This window comes from Balaenoptera ricei, chromosome 8 (assembly GCF_028023285.1).
Source record: "Balaenoptera ricei isolate mBalRic1 chromosome 8, mBalRic1.hap2, whole genome shotgun sequence".
Lineage (NCBI taxonomy): Eukaryota > Metazoa > Chordata > Mammalia > Artiodactyla > Balaenopteridae > Balaenoptera > Balaenoptera ricei.
In genome coordinates, this window is record NC_082646.1 from 104,949,573 (window position 1) to 104,964,425 (window position 14,853).

The 14,853-nt window shown below is 48.7% G+C and overlaps 1 protein-coding gene across 2 annotated transcripts in view; it reads right to left on the minus strand.

The window, feature by feature from the left end:
* The window catches only part of AHNAK (AHNAK nucleoprotein), a 102,181-nt gene that overhangs the window by 57,060 nt on the left and 30,268 nt on the right, over window positions 1-14,853 (minus strand). The gene's annotated exons all lie outside the window — the stretch shown is intronic.

Below are 14,853 nucleotides of genomic sequence, written 5' to 3' on the forward strand. Positions count from 1 at the left end.
ATATTTCATCTAGGCTATGCAATATTTCACAACAGTGAAGGAGAATGAAGCAGATCTGTATTTACCTACACAGAACATCTCCAAAACATATTGTTAAGGGGAAAAAAGCAAATTGCAAAACAATATGCTGTGGTCTTATTTATGATTTCTTTTAACCCACCAGACTATAGATGTCTGGGTTACACTACAGGTATGCCCAAAAGCTTCGAGCAAAGTCTGCAGCGGGCATGCCAAGATTATGGCAGTGGTTAGCACTATGGAGGAGCGTGCAGGTGGGCTTGGGACAAGGAGAACAGCCCTTTTTTAATTTTTTTATAAAAATGACTTGCTATGAGGTGTAATTAAAAATTAAATCTTTGAAAATGTTAGCTGTAAAAATGTCTACCTGCCCAATCGAGTGTCCATCAGGGTTGGAAGTATTTTACCAGCTGTAATTACTTCAACAAGAGGAGGTTCATTCAACAGATATTTATTGAGCACCTACTATGGGCCAGGCACTGTTCTAGACTCTGGGGAATATTAAAAATATCTGCTTTCATGGAAGTTTATATTCCAGGGGAGTTTATGGCATCATCTCCTTGGGGCGGCAGGGGGCAGTGTCTCTGGGAGAGAAGCTGGGGGGTTGATAAAATATGCCCAGAGACAGGGTCAGCTCTTCTAGGCCAGGGAAAGAGGAAGAGGTGTCTGCAGTTGGGCAGCTCCAGTGCCACTCCCCAGGCCTTGTGAAGGGATTGAGAACCAAGTATGGAAGGAGGGAAGGGGACAGCCAAGCTCTGGTCTGGCTTAGGAGGCCTGGGTCCTCAGGGCTACCAAGGAGAGTTCGCTTCCTGCACGGGGCCACTTAGAATGATGATGGCTGAGAGCCAACAGGTAGGGGGACAGAGGGACAGAGAGTGAGAGGAAAGTGAGTAGAAGGAAGTAAGATTAGAGAGGAAAGGAGCTCGTGGAGGAGGAGGCGTTGCTCCACCTTGGTCAAAAGCGGGGAGACCATCTCTCCCTTCAAGTGTCATCTGGCGCCAGAGCAAGGCCCAGCAGCCCTGAGTGTGCTGGGAGCTACGTGAGAGGCTGCCATTCCTCAGCATCCTCACTTCCCCCCCTTCTGCCCCTCTGTCCCCCACACCAGGCCACCTGGCTTCTGCTTTGCTTCCTGTCTGAGCTGAATGGAATAGGGAATAGGATAGGTGAAGTGACTCCAGAGAGGTTTAACCTGAAAAAGCAGAACTGAGACTAAGCTTACCATAGTGATCATTTTGCAGTATATACATAGATCAAATCATTATCTTGTACCCCTAAAGCTAACACAGCATTATGTGTCAATTACGTGTCAATAAAACTGGAAAAAGAAAAAGTGGAACTGAATTTGTGGTTTACTCAAGAGATTAAACATACAGTTGAAGGAGAGAGGGTTAAGGGAATCCTGTAACCCAGAACAACCTGCATCCACAGAATGATGGCAAGGAGGGGGCCCTGGGGTACACACAGAGGAATGACTCAATAATAGTGAAATGGCAGACATCCTTAAAAAGCCAGTAAGGGAGAGATTTCAGGCTCGGGCAGCCTCTCCTGAGGCCTTCAAATCATCCCTCAGAGGCCCCAGGGATGCCCCAACTGACCCTGACCCAGCCAGCGTCATGTGATACCAGTTCACATGGGTGCTGGGAGGCAAAGGTAATCTGATTGTTCTGGAAAGTCATGTTTGCTAGGGAAGACTGGCTCTGTTAAAGATCAGTGTCAGGTTTGAACCTGTTCTCCCCAGACCCACGTGCTGTACCTCAGAGAGCAAGACGGGGAGAAACGCAGGGCGGTGTGAGCTGCTTTGTAGAGGTCTGATGATTTATAAGATCCAAGTGGGTTTAAAACTGCCATGCCCAGTTGACCGGACTGGACCTCAAGCTAAAGAATCACCTCCACTTCATTTCTTTTCCACTTTGAACTCAGAGAATCAACCGGGAGATTCCTGACCCACCACTTCACATAGTAAATAATCCTTTCAATAGAGAATGGATAAACAACAAGGTCCTACCGTATAGCACAGGGAACTATATTCAATATCCTGTGATAAACCATAATGGAAAAGAATATGAAAAAGAATGTACATACATGGGGCTTCCCTGGTGGCACAGTGGTTGAGAATCTGCCTGCCAATGCAGGGGACACAGGTTCAAGCCCTGGTCTGGGAAGATCCCACATGCCGCGGAGCAACTAAGCCCGTGTGCCACAACTACTGAGCCTGAGCTCTAGAGCCTGCGAGCACAACTACTGAGCCCATGTGCCACAACTACTGAAGCCCACGCGCCTAGAGCCCGTGCTCCACAACAAGAGAAGCCATCGCAATGAGAAGCCCGCGCACCGCAACGAAGAGTAGCCCCCGCTCGCCGCAACTAGAGAAAGCCTGCATGAAAGCAGCAATGAAGACCCAACGCAGCCAAAAATAAATTTATTTTTTTTAAAAAGAATGTGTATATATATATATGTATAACTGAATCACTTTGCTGTACAGCAGAAATTAACACAACATTGTAAATCAACTATACTTGAATAAAAATTTTTTTTTAATTTTTAAAATAATAATGCTTTCTTCTCGCTCTCGGCTGGCAAGTCCTTCCCAGCTCAGGAGTCTGCTCTGTGAACAAGGAACCAGCACAGGACACCTGGGTCAGCTACCATTTGCACAAGTCTGCATGGGGCTGGCAATGGTGTTTCTCTCTTGGCAACTCGAGGTGTACATTGCTGAAACACATGGCATTGCTTTAAAATACACAATTCCCCAGGAGATTTCTGATCTCAATGCCTCCAAATCTTTCTTTTCGTTTTTTTTTTCTTTTTTCAAATCTACTTTCTAGAAGGACTTTGCCCAAACCTGAGAAAGATAAACACATTTGGCAAACCCCAGCCTCACTGTCCTCAACAGAGGCTTGGAAACGCCCTGAAAGGCGTGGATGTGAGTGCCATGTGCTCAGACACCGCATATGCTCCCCTGCTCACATGTCACTATTTCACAGCCAAGTGCTTCCCAGCAAAATACACAAGGGCTTTGTCTCAATCTGCAACAGTCTGCACTGGCATCGGAACCACTGTCACTGTGTCTGTCCAGCTCAGAAAGAACAGCTGGGTGGAGGGTGGCAGTGAGCTGCCATGGAGAGAGGGTCAGCCCCACCTTGCTTCAGGGGGAAAACACAACTCTGCACATCCTGGCTGGGATTTCTGGTCACAAATCTCACTAGGAAGGAAGGGATGGGGGAGAAAAATGAAGGTGATTTTTTTTGTATTACTCTCTTAATAAGACAAAGCCTAGGGACTTCTCTGGTGGCACAGCGGTTAAGAATCCTCCTGCCAATGCAGGGGACACGGGCTCAAGCCCTGGTCCAGGAAGACCCCACATGCCACAAAGAAACTAAGCCTGTGTGCCACAACTAACTGAAGCCCGCGCGCCTAGAGCCCGTGCTCCGCAACAAGAGAAGCCACAACAAAGAGTAAACCCCACTCGACACAACTAGGGAAAGCCCACGCGCAGCAAGGAAGACGCAACGCAGCCAAATAAATAAATAAATAAATAAATAAATAAATAAATAACAAAGCCTGGTCAGGGCATCAGAATCTCACCCGAGGGACTTCCTTGGTGGTCCAGTGGTTAAGACTCTGTGCTCCCAATGCAGGGGCCCCAGGTTCGATACCTGGTCAGGGAACTAGATCCCTCATGCCACAACTAAAAGAGCCTGAATGCCACAACTAAAGATCCCGTATGCCCCAACTAAAGATCCCACTTGCTGCAACAAAGATCCCGTGTGCCCCAACTAAGACCCGGCACAGCCAAATAAATAATTTTTTTTTTTTAAGATTTATTTATTATTTATTTATTTTTATTTTTGGCTGCATCGGGTTTTAGCTGTGGCACGCGGGATCTTCGCTGAGGCATGCGGGCACTTCGTTGCAGCGCGCAGGCTTCTCTCTAGTTGTGGCCTACAGGCTCCAGGGCGTGTGGGCTCTGTAGTTGTGGCGCGCATGTTCCAGAGTGCGTGGGCCCTATAGTTTGCAGCTCGCAGGCTCTCTAGTTGAGGTGTGCGAACTCACTAGTTGTGGCACGTGGGCTTAGTTGTCCTGCGGCATGTGGTATCTTAGTTCCCTGACCAGGGATCGAACCCGCATCCCCTGCATTGTAAGGCGGATTCTCTACCACCAGACCACCAGGGAAGTCCCTAAATAAATTTTTTTTTTTTAAAAAAGGATCGCATCCGAAAGATGCATTTTTTAAATAAAAACAAAATAATCAATTGGGAACAGAATAATCAAAAGTCACATTTTCCAGACTTAATTGACATTTCAGATGTCAGTCACCGGTACTGGACCAAACTGATCAGATTTGGGGACCCCCCTCCTCCTCCACACCCCAGCTTTCTTCCCCTCCCCCTTCGTCAACTACAATTCTTGGCCATCAAATCTCTGCTGTAATTCTGGTGGGGGCCATCTCCAACCCACCCCTGACCTACCTGCGTCTCCCACCAAAGCCCCACAGGTCTCTTCCCCACTCAGCACCCCCTCTGAAGCAGCCACCCCACATTTCTTAGATCAGCTCTTCACTTTTTCAGTCTCCAAGCTTTTTTTTTTATTGAAGTATAGTTGATTTACAATGTTGTGTTAGTTTCAGATGTATAGTTAAGTGATTCAGTTACATATATAAATATATATATATATTTCTTTTTCAGATTCTTTTCCATTATAGGTTATTACAAGATTGAGTCTCCAAGCTTTTGCTTTACCTCCTTTTCCACCCCAACAAGGCAGTCCCACATGCTGGAAAAGTGTGGGTTTTGAAGTTTGCTGACTTTCCATCCTTTACTGAAGTTAAATCAGGCTCATCAACAGCTCAAGGAGAACAGCTGATTTGCACAACTTGCGTAATAACTTATTAGGGAATCATTTCTGGTGTTTGTTTCTTTTGTTTGCTTTTGGATTTCATTTTGTTTGTTTTTGTTGGATTGTTTTTACCCGAAGTCTAAGGGAATGCATTGGAGATCAGAGAACTATGCAGTAATGGACAGAAGGAAAATAGGAGTCCATGTCGCTAAGGGGAAGTGTATTAAATGATAAGACAGGGATAGGAGGGCTGATGGAGTTTCTGCCACAAGCTGTGCACCATGTGCCTGGCACTGCGCTGGCGATATGATGGTGGATGAGCTGACCGCCTCCCTCCCTCACGGAGCTGACAGTCTGATGCGGAGGCAGCTAGACAAGCAACCAGTTACTGATGATCTAATATGAATAGTGCTGAGAACAGGAAAGTACAGAGCAACGCGGGTGCACAGACTGTGGGGGGAGGATGTGGGGGGTGTTTGTGTGTCAGGGGAAGAAGACTTCCAGGAGGAAACGCTCCCTAAGCTGAAACCCGAAGGATTGCGGAAGAGAAGCTTGTTGAAAGCCAGTGGGCCAGAGAGCAGGAGATGAAAGAGCTGGGTGTGGCTGGAGAGGCCGGGCTTGAGGCTGCAGGGGCTGACAAGGACCAGAGTTAAAAAGAGGGGAGTGCCAAACTGGAAGTAACCCAAATGTGTTTCAACAGTTTAATGGATAAACAAACTATGGCAGCATTCATACAATGGAATACTACTCAACAATAAAAAGGAATGAATTATCAATATACACAACTTGGATACATTTCAAGTTCATTATGCTGAGTGAAATAAACCAGTGTTAGGTTACCTACCACATGATCTGTGTGATTCCTTTAATATGACATTCTCAAAAAAACAAAACTATACTGAGGGAGAACAGATTTGTGGTTACCAGGGAATCAAGGGATGGTGTGACTATAAAGGGAGAGCTAAGGGTCTCAGGGGGTGAGGAGGTTTTCCTGATTGTGGTGGTAATTACATGAATCTATACATGTGTTATTGAATAAAATTCATAAAAGTATAAAAAAAAAAATAGGGGAGTGCTTGAGGACTCCCTGGGGCCTTGGGTGGAGCCGGAAAGGCTGAGACACGCCCAGAGCCACCTCCAAGACCTTTTCTTCCCTCTGTGAACCTACATGCTGTCTCTATAAAGCATCCCTAGCCAACTCTTCACTCACTTAGTGAGAAGCGGCCAATCCACGTCAGAGCAAAGGGAGCGGGAGACACGCCCCACTCCCCATGTTTTTTCCTGTACTTATTTCGGCCGCCAGAAAAGCCCTAGCAAAGGTTCTCCATGATTACATAACAAGAACAGGGCAAGCAAGCTTTGGGGGACACACGGAATCCAGCCGTTTCCCCTTTAAAAATCGCAAAACACCGAAAGTGTGTGTGAGCAAAACATTCAGTGCAGGCTGTTTCCCTGGGTCGCTGGCAAGGTCTGGAATCACCATCCAGCGGCAAGAACCCTGTTAGCCCAAGGTGTTTATTTCCTTTTGATAAACAGTAACGTGTAATTTCCCATTTTTAGGGACAATAATTACTTCAAACAAATGGCAGTTACCAAAGGGCGGTTACATTATTTAGAGGGACAGGTTCTCCTCCGTAAGAGAACTGCAGCTCAGCTTTTTAAAATAATAATAATTTTTTTTTAACTTTAGCTAAAAGCATTCATTTCTCTCTTAGATAAGATTCAAGAAACAAGTACTTTTTGGAACACAGGGTGTTTAAATAGAAGAAGGAAAGGAAAAAACCACCTCTTCCCCTCCAGGCCTCCTGGACCACCAGCTCTTACCCCAGTCACGCTTGGCACCGACAATGCCCACCTGGCACTTCTCCCTCCCGCAGCTAAATTCCTAGAATTTATTTTCTAGGAATTTAGTCAATCCACACCGAATGCCTCCACTCTCTCACTTAACATCCCTAATCTGCCTGAAGGGCCCACTTGAAATTCAAGTTGTGAGCGAACTTGTACTCTTACAAGCAGAAAAAGCCCTGGTATTATTCTCTCCTGCCTGTTCACATTCCAGCCCTCCCCACTGCCTGGCCACTAAGCCAGATGATGCAGGCCAGGATGATGGCCCTGCGCCCCGGTGGAGACCACACCCCCAGATAAGACCCCAAACCCAGGCCACAGGGCACTGGCTAGAAAGCCAGGGGTTGTCAAAAGCCTTCTCCCTCACCTGGCCTGGAGTGGGGGACCTTAAGACAGGCAGGGGACAGGAATTCCCTGGCGATCCAGTGGTAAAGACTCTGGACTTCCACTGCAGGGGGCATGGGTTAGATCCCTGGTCGGGGAACTAAGATCCCATAAGCCGCACAGCGTGGCCATACAAAACAAAACAAACAAAAAGACAGGCAGGAGTCTGAAAGCCGGGCTACAGGCGAGGGGCCATGTCAGGCCCCCAGAGGGGAAAGCAAGGCGGGCACCTACCCATGCTGTTTGTGAGGCTTTGCTAAAAGGCTCTCCAGGCCCAAAATACCCAGAGCTGGCCTGCCCAAAGGCCTGAAATAACCACCAAGAGGGACCCACATCTCAGGGCCCAAAAGTCCTCTTTTTAAATGTAAATATCCCAAAGAATTAACATACAGGGCCCTGGCACTCTCCAGCACAGCAGTTTCTCAGAGTACAAAGCTGTCGATTGACTAAGGGAAAAGCTTGTGTCCCTGCAAGGCTTAGGGCTTAGGGACCCACCGGGGTAAGGTGGCTAGCTCCCACGGCCGCGCCCTCCCTTGGAGGTGTGAACCTGGCCTCCAGCAACTTCCCGACGCACCGCCCCCCTCACCCACCCCCGGTCTTCCTTCCCCTCTTTCCTCCCTGCTGTGCCCCGCGCCCTACCCCACTCGGCCAAAGCAGGGCTGGTGGCTCGCAGCAGCCCAGAGGTGGATAGAAATCTGCCAGGCAACGAGTCACGGGGACCTGGATGCGGCCTGGCAATTGGCAGTTCGGCCGAACGGGGCGTGGCGTCAGATGCTCCCTAGAGACTGTCCTGGGGGGGGGGCCCTCCCCCCCCCGTCCCTCCCTCCCACGCTCCCTCTCACTTCTCCGGGACCGCGAGTCTCCGGAAGGCTCTCTTACTCCCTGGAAAATGGCGGCCCCACGATTACATTATGGGGGGCTTAAGGGTGTCACCTGGTTTCTGGTTGGAGCGGAAGAGCTTGAAGTTGCAAGAATGCTGTTTTATTTAGGTGGTAAATTCATTTGGGGCGCTAGGAGGGACTTAGATAGGGAGCGGGGCTAAAGTCCCCTCAGAGCCCTTGGGCGCAGCCCCTGCTCCCTGTAGGTCCTCTCTCCTGTCCTTCCCTCCGCACGCCCTGACGCGCTCCCAGCTGCTCGTTCCAAATCGTCCGCCTTCCCGGGGCTTTGCTCCTCCCCAGCTGCCTTCTCCCTCCCGGCACCGGCCACGCCGCATCCACCTCTGCCCGGTCCCGGGCTCGCTGTTCTGTTTTCCCCATAGATTGCTTTTTACTTCCCTCTCCCCTCGGGCCCCCATAATCTCCGGAGCAAAGAGCCAGTGGTCCAAACTCGTGGAGGCCTCAGTTCCTTCCCCTTGGGCGGGGCGCCGCTGGTGGGTGGGACAGAGCAAGTGCTCCGCTCAGCCGCTCACACCGCTGATGGTTAGCGAGTTCCCAAGCTGGGCTCCCCGATTGGCCTCAGCTGTGGAGACCAGGAGGCCGGCAGGCGAAGGGATGAGGGAGACTGTCCACGGTTGGGAACAACTCTCCTGCCCAAAACTCCTCTCTGGGGCCCCCTCACATTCCCGGGTCCTCCCCAAGAGAGGATCCCCAGAGGCCTCAGCTGGCCTGCATTCCCGCAGCTGGGGGGCAGCCAGCCCAGGGGACGGGGTGGTGGAAGGGGCCTCCAGGCTTCCTGGACGGCCGTCAGGGACAGTGGGTGAGGTAGTTATAATGCAAGTGTTTTGACTGTCTTCTCCCATGTTTATCATCATCCTGGAAGAGTGAATACTCAGGAGGGGAAAAGACCCAGGGTAACACTGGGGAGGAGGGGCTGGCAGCAGCTGACAAGGTTGAACCTGGGCCAAGGGTTCACTTCACTTCAGGCCTGGAGCCTAACCCCTACCCCCCAAATGGGCAAGTGAATAAGAGCCTTTTCTGGGCTGGACCAGAAACCAGCCAAGTTGCCGGGGTCTCCAGTTTCTGCTACTTACTAGCTGTGTGACCCTGAACATAATTGCTTAACCTCTCTGAGCCTCAGTTTCTATGTCTGAGGAAAGTAATACCCACCTCATAGGGTTGTAGAAATCAAAAGAGATAAAGTGCGTACAATACATATACAATGCCTAACACAAAGTAAGTATTCAATAGAAATGGCTAACACTTCCAGTACTTACTATATGCCAAATACATTATACTGTATGTGTTAACTTACATCATCCTCACAGAACTGCTATGAGAGAGATAATGTATCATCCCTATTTTATAGATAAGGGAAGTGAGGCACAGAGAGGTTCAATAACTTGCCCAAGATCACACAGCTAGGAAGTGGCAGAACTGATAGCTACCATCATCATCATCTTTATCATCATCATCATCATCATTATTCCCTTATTCCATCATCATTATTCCCTTACTTATTCCCTTGTAGGCTCCTTGAGGAAACGGGCTTTGCCCATAAGTATTTAATAACTGCTTCAGTTCTCAAAAGGTCAAGGCCCTACAAATTTTGAAAGACAGCTTCCATTTCCTAAAACCTCCCCAGAAAAAAATTCCCGGGTTCCTCAGGGAAGCAGCAACGGCATCAGGGAAAGGGGGAAAAATGCTTTTTTAAATTTTTTAAATTTTTAAATTTTTTTTTTTTTTTTGGCCGCACCCTGACATGTGGGATCTTAGTTCCCCAACCAAGGATGGAACCCCTGCAGTAGAAGCATGGAGTCCTAACCACTGGACCACCAGGGAAGTCCCAAAATGCTTTTTTTTTAGATTAGAAAGCTTGGATTGACCTAGAGAGAGTCACCTCTTCCAGCTCTAAGGGTGGAGACGGATTGCTTCACTTCTCTGAACCTCACTTTTCTATAGCCTTCTGGCCAGGGGCCGAGTGAGAACTCAGCATGAGATCTCAAGAGATGGGCACCTTGTGGACCACCAGGCCCTGTCCCGAGAGAAGCTCTTCATTCTTAACCCTTTCCGATCCTCGGCCCCGCTGCTGGGAGGTTTTTCCATTAAGGCCAGGTCTCAAGTTCGTGGTGGAAAATAACAGAGATTTTTAAAGGGAATTGAAACCACCGGCCTCAGCAGAATGGTCCACACACATTTGCTCTGGCCCATGCACGGCAGCACCTCTGCTGGCATCAGTCAGCCTTGGGAAGCGCTAGCAAATGCCTGACGCCACGGGGCGATTCAGAGGCCGGTAAACAGCTCTGGCATTCCCAACCCGTGGCAAGCATTCATGCACTGAATTCTTTGTCCTGATGAGGACGGACAGAGAGCTGCTCTGTCCTGCAAAGCCCAAAGCCAGAACTCCCGTTTCCAAACCCCAGCCGTAAAGCACACCAAGGCCGAGGCATGCAGGCCACCAGCCCTTTCAAGTGTGCTTGCAGAATAAACTTGCCCAAACTTGGACTTCTTTCTTGAAAACTTGGGTTTACTTTTTAATTCCAAAGGGGAAAATAACACGGCGCTGTTACAATGGAGAAACTTGGCAATCTCCTCCTTCACCAAGGGATCCAAGTCATGAGGGTCCTGAGCAGTGACCCCACTCCACTTCTGTGGGATCCCTGCCCCAGAACACATAACCTGAACCCAAGCATGAGGAAATATCCTCAGACAAACCCACACCGAGGGATGTTTCTGCAAAACAACTGGCCGTGTACACTTTCAAAAATCTCAGTGTCACAAATGACAGCAAAAAGCAAAGGAACTGTTTCAAACTGAAGAAGCTAAAGAGACCATGACAATTAAATGTCACATGGGATCACAGATGGTTGAAGCCTAAATGGGAAAAAAGACATTGATACAAGGAAATTGTAAGTACTGGGGCAATTGGTAAAATTTAAATATGGGCAATATGTCAGATAATAATAACAATGTTAAGTTTCCTGAATTTGGCTCTTATCTTGTGGTTATATAAGAGAATGTCCATACCTGCTGAAGGATTTAGGAGTAAAGGGTCATGATGTTTGCAATTCACTTTCAAATGATTCAGCAGATATAATGATAATTATAACATCTAGAGAGAGAGAGATTAAAACCAACAAGGTAAAACTGGGAAATCTAAGTGAAAGTTATATGGATATTCACTGTGTCATTCTAGCAACTTCTCTGTAGGTTTGAATTCAAAATAAATACACTGTAAAAAAAAATAGGAACGTCAGTTACAAGCTGAGCAGCATCTCTCACGTCACAGCTAATACGCAACGCCAGAGAGCTAAGATGGGACTTGAGAAATGAGACGCACGTGCCAGCAACATGCAAAGTCCTGGGGGTGCAGTGCCTTGGCTTTGGGCCACTAGAGACATAGCAGTATTTCAACAGTTCTGTTACTCAAAACATTTGAGTTGGCTTACCAGCCACATGGGAAAATTAGTTGCACTACATTATAATCATGCCTTGCTTTTGACCCCAAACAGCCCCAGCCACCTAATTAACCAGCCTTGCTTCTGAAAATATCATAGACTATTGGAACTGGCAAGGACCTTAGAGAATGCGTGCCGTATCCATGTTACAAATGAGTAAACCGAGGCTCAAAGAGGGACCTTCACTTGTTCAAGGTCATGGCGAATCCCACTGACTCCCAGGCTAGTGGTCTTTTTCAGGGTTTTGTCCTGGGAACCCTGGAGGATCTTCCAGGCCCTTTGGCTATTTGCAGGCCTCAAGAGAGGAAGATTTGTGCTTCCCCAAGGAAATTGTTACTTTTTTTTAATGCACAAGTGATGTTGAGGGCAGTTCCAAAAGAGAGGGGACAAAAATATTCTTAACAGTAAAATTTTCACAGAAGTAAGTGTAGCACCTCCTAGTATAAGTGTGTTTGTTTAAAACAAAAATTGTCATATTACTTTATGATCATACCTTAGATACATCCCACATAACTGTGGCTATTTTAAAAAACCTCAGTACATAGAAAGTCACACTTGCCAAACAGAAAAATGAGGATGAGGGCATTGTCCTGGTCGTTCTCTATCTCGCCATCCACCCTGAGGCCCCTTCTCCCTGCTTCTCTGCCCTGCTGTGTGCCTCCAGAAGGCCGATCCCTCTACCCGCAAGTTCTGGGATTGGGACTTCCCCGGTGGCGCAGTAAGACTCAGTGCTCCTAATGCAGGGGGCCCGTGTTCGACCCCTGGTCAGGGAACTAAAACCCACGTGCATGCCGCAACTAAGAGTTCACATGCCGCAACTAAGAGTTCACATGCCGCAACTAAGAGTTCACATGCCGCAACTAAGGAGCCCGCCTACTGCAGCTAAGACCCCACACAACCAAATAAATAATTTTTTTTTTTTTTAAAAAAGACCTGGGCTCGCTTGCCCTTCAGCGCAAGGCACCAGCAGAAGGAAAGGTCAGGGTGCTTATTCCTGCTTCTCATGGTGGGCAGTTCTGGCAGATGCTGTGGCCCCTCGTGGCTAGATTCCAGGAATACCATCTCTTCCCAGGGCCCTTCAGGCCCAGGGGTAGCACCAGCCTCCCGCTGTCCCTGGGGGCCTCACCACCCCTTGTTGGCTGCTTGGTCCTGGCCCACTACTGCGTAAACAGCCACTGTTAAATTCTCTGTGGCCGAGTTGTCTTCACGAACATTTCCTGTAGGGACCCTGACGTACAGAAATAAGTTTGAGTTGCTGAAAAACATACACTGCCTTTTGTGAGCATGGGGTGCATTTCAACATAATTGAATTTGGGACTTCCCTGGCGGTCCAGTGGTTAAGACTCTGCACTTCCAATGCAGGGGGCTCAGGTTCGATCCCTGGTCGGGGAACTAAGATCTCACATGCTGTGGGGTGTGGCCAAAAAAAGTAAAAAAAAAAAGAATTGAATTTGCCAAATGTCCCCTTAGCCACGCCCACAGTCAGTCACACTGCTTAAAGCAAGGTGCACTGCCAGACGGCAGGCCCTGCCGTGGCTCCGCGCTGGAACTCCAAGGAAGGACCCTGAGGAGCCCAGCCCAGCCCCCTCCAGGTCTCCTGAGACCACTCCCACCCTCAAATGCAGGAACTGGGACCTCAGAGTATTAAGACCTCCTGAATCTGGGCCCTGCAGGACTTTGGGGAATAACTTGGACCATCCCCATCAGGTAGGCGGTGAGAAGGCGTCAGGAAGAACGGAGGAAGGGGGGAACTCAGAGTGGGTGGGCAGAACAAGCAAAGGAAAGCTCGCTGGGATGGGCCCTCCATATGCATCTCCACCCCCTGGCACCTCCTCCATGTTTCCCCTTCCGGTGGTGACAGTCATTGCAGCAGGGAGGACTCCTGTCCTGTGGTCACTGCCTCCAGCCTGGGTCTGATGTGGGAGGAGGGCAGCTGGGAAGTTTCTCACATTTGAATGGCCCGTTGCCATGTTCCTGATCCACCTGACCCACTACCCCGACTGTCCCAGCCAATGAGGTCTCACCCTGAGGGTCCAGGAAACATCACCATCATCCTCATCATCCCCGGTAGAAGCGTCACTTACACGTGTGTATTTCCAGTCTTCCAGTGTCCCACATCCATCACATCATTTGGTCTGTGGAGGTCAGCAGAGGAGGATTCTGAGACCGGGGGGGGGGGGGGGGGGGGGCAGGGACAGCATCTAACCACGTGATGCTCTAAAAATACTTGTTGAATGAATGGACGCTGAGGGCCACACTAGTGTACATCACCCCTTCCTCAAGCTAAAAAAAATTTTTTTAATTGCCATATTATTGGACAACCTGGGTAGTTCTGCCCGGGAGATCTTTCCAGCGTCCCAGTGGGCATCCCCCTGGCTGTGTACACAGGTGCACCGCACTGTCACCCACTTATCCCCCCTCCAGATGCCAGGACCACACATCTCAGGCAGCAGGCACACTCTGTCCCACTCCACACTCATCAGCTTCAGAACTGAGAACTGGGATTTGAGCCGTGGTTGAAAGAAGCACACTTGTGGGGAGCCCAGACCTGGTTAGGACGGAAGGCAGCTGCGTGTAGGCACGTGTGCCAGTGGGCGTGTGCACACTCTAGCTTTTCAGTGTGTGTGCAGGGGCTCACACCCACCTCTCTAGGACTCCATGCGCACCCTCATGCTCTCAATAAACAAACATATGGCTGTGACATGAATGCTATACCCTTAAATGCGACGCCCTTGCACAACAGACAACCCGAATACCTGGACAGACAGACTCTGGTCCTGTGGGTGCTACCCCTGTTTTATGGGTGAGGAAACTCTTGCCCAATTCACACAAGCAGCTTTTAAAAAGTCACGGGGGCTGGGGGAGGGATAAATTAGGAGTATGGGATTAACAGATACACACTACTATATATAAAATAGATAACCAACAAGGACCTATCGTATAGCACAGGGAACTATATTCAATATTTTGTAATAACCTATAAGGGAAAAGAATATATATATATATATATTTATATATATATTTATATATATATATATAAATATTTATATATCTAAAACCGAATCACTTTGCTGTACTCCTGAAGCTAATACAACATTGTAAATCAACTATACTTCAATAAAAATATAAAATTTAAAAAAATTTTTTTTAAAAAGCCACAGGGGATCAAGCACCTCCCTTGTTACCTATCTCTTTCCAAAACCAAGAGCCACCCGTGAGCTCCAAACCCCCCCCAGGGACACAGGCTCTGCTGGCTGAGGTGGGAGTGGATGAAGCTGGCAAAGGCCCGTCTGAAATCCAAGCAAGGGCAGGTGCTGCGCTGAGACCCGCAGACAAGCTGGCTCTGGAGAGGGCAGGAGGGGGTTGGAGCTGGTATCTCCGCTCCAGGGCTGATGGGAGAGGTACAGAGCTGCTTCCACTGGCAGAAAGGAAGCAGC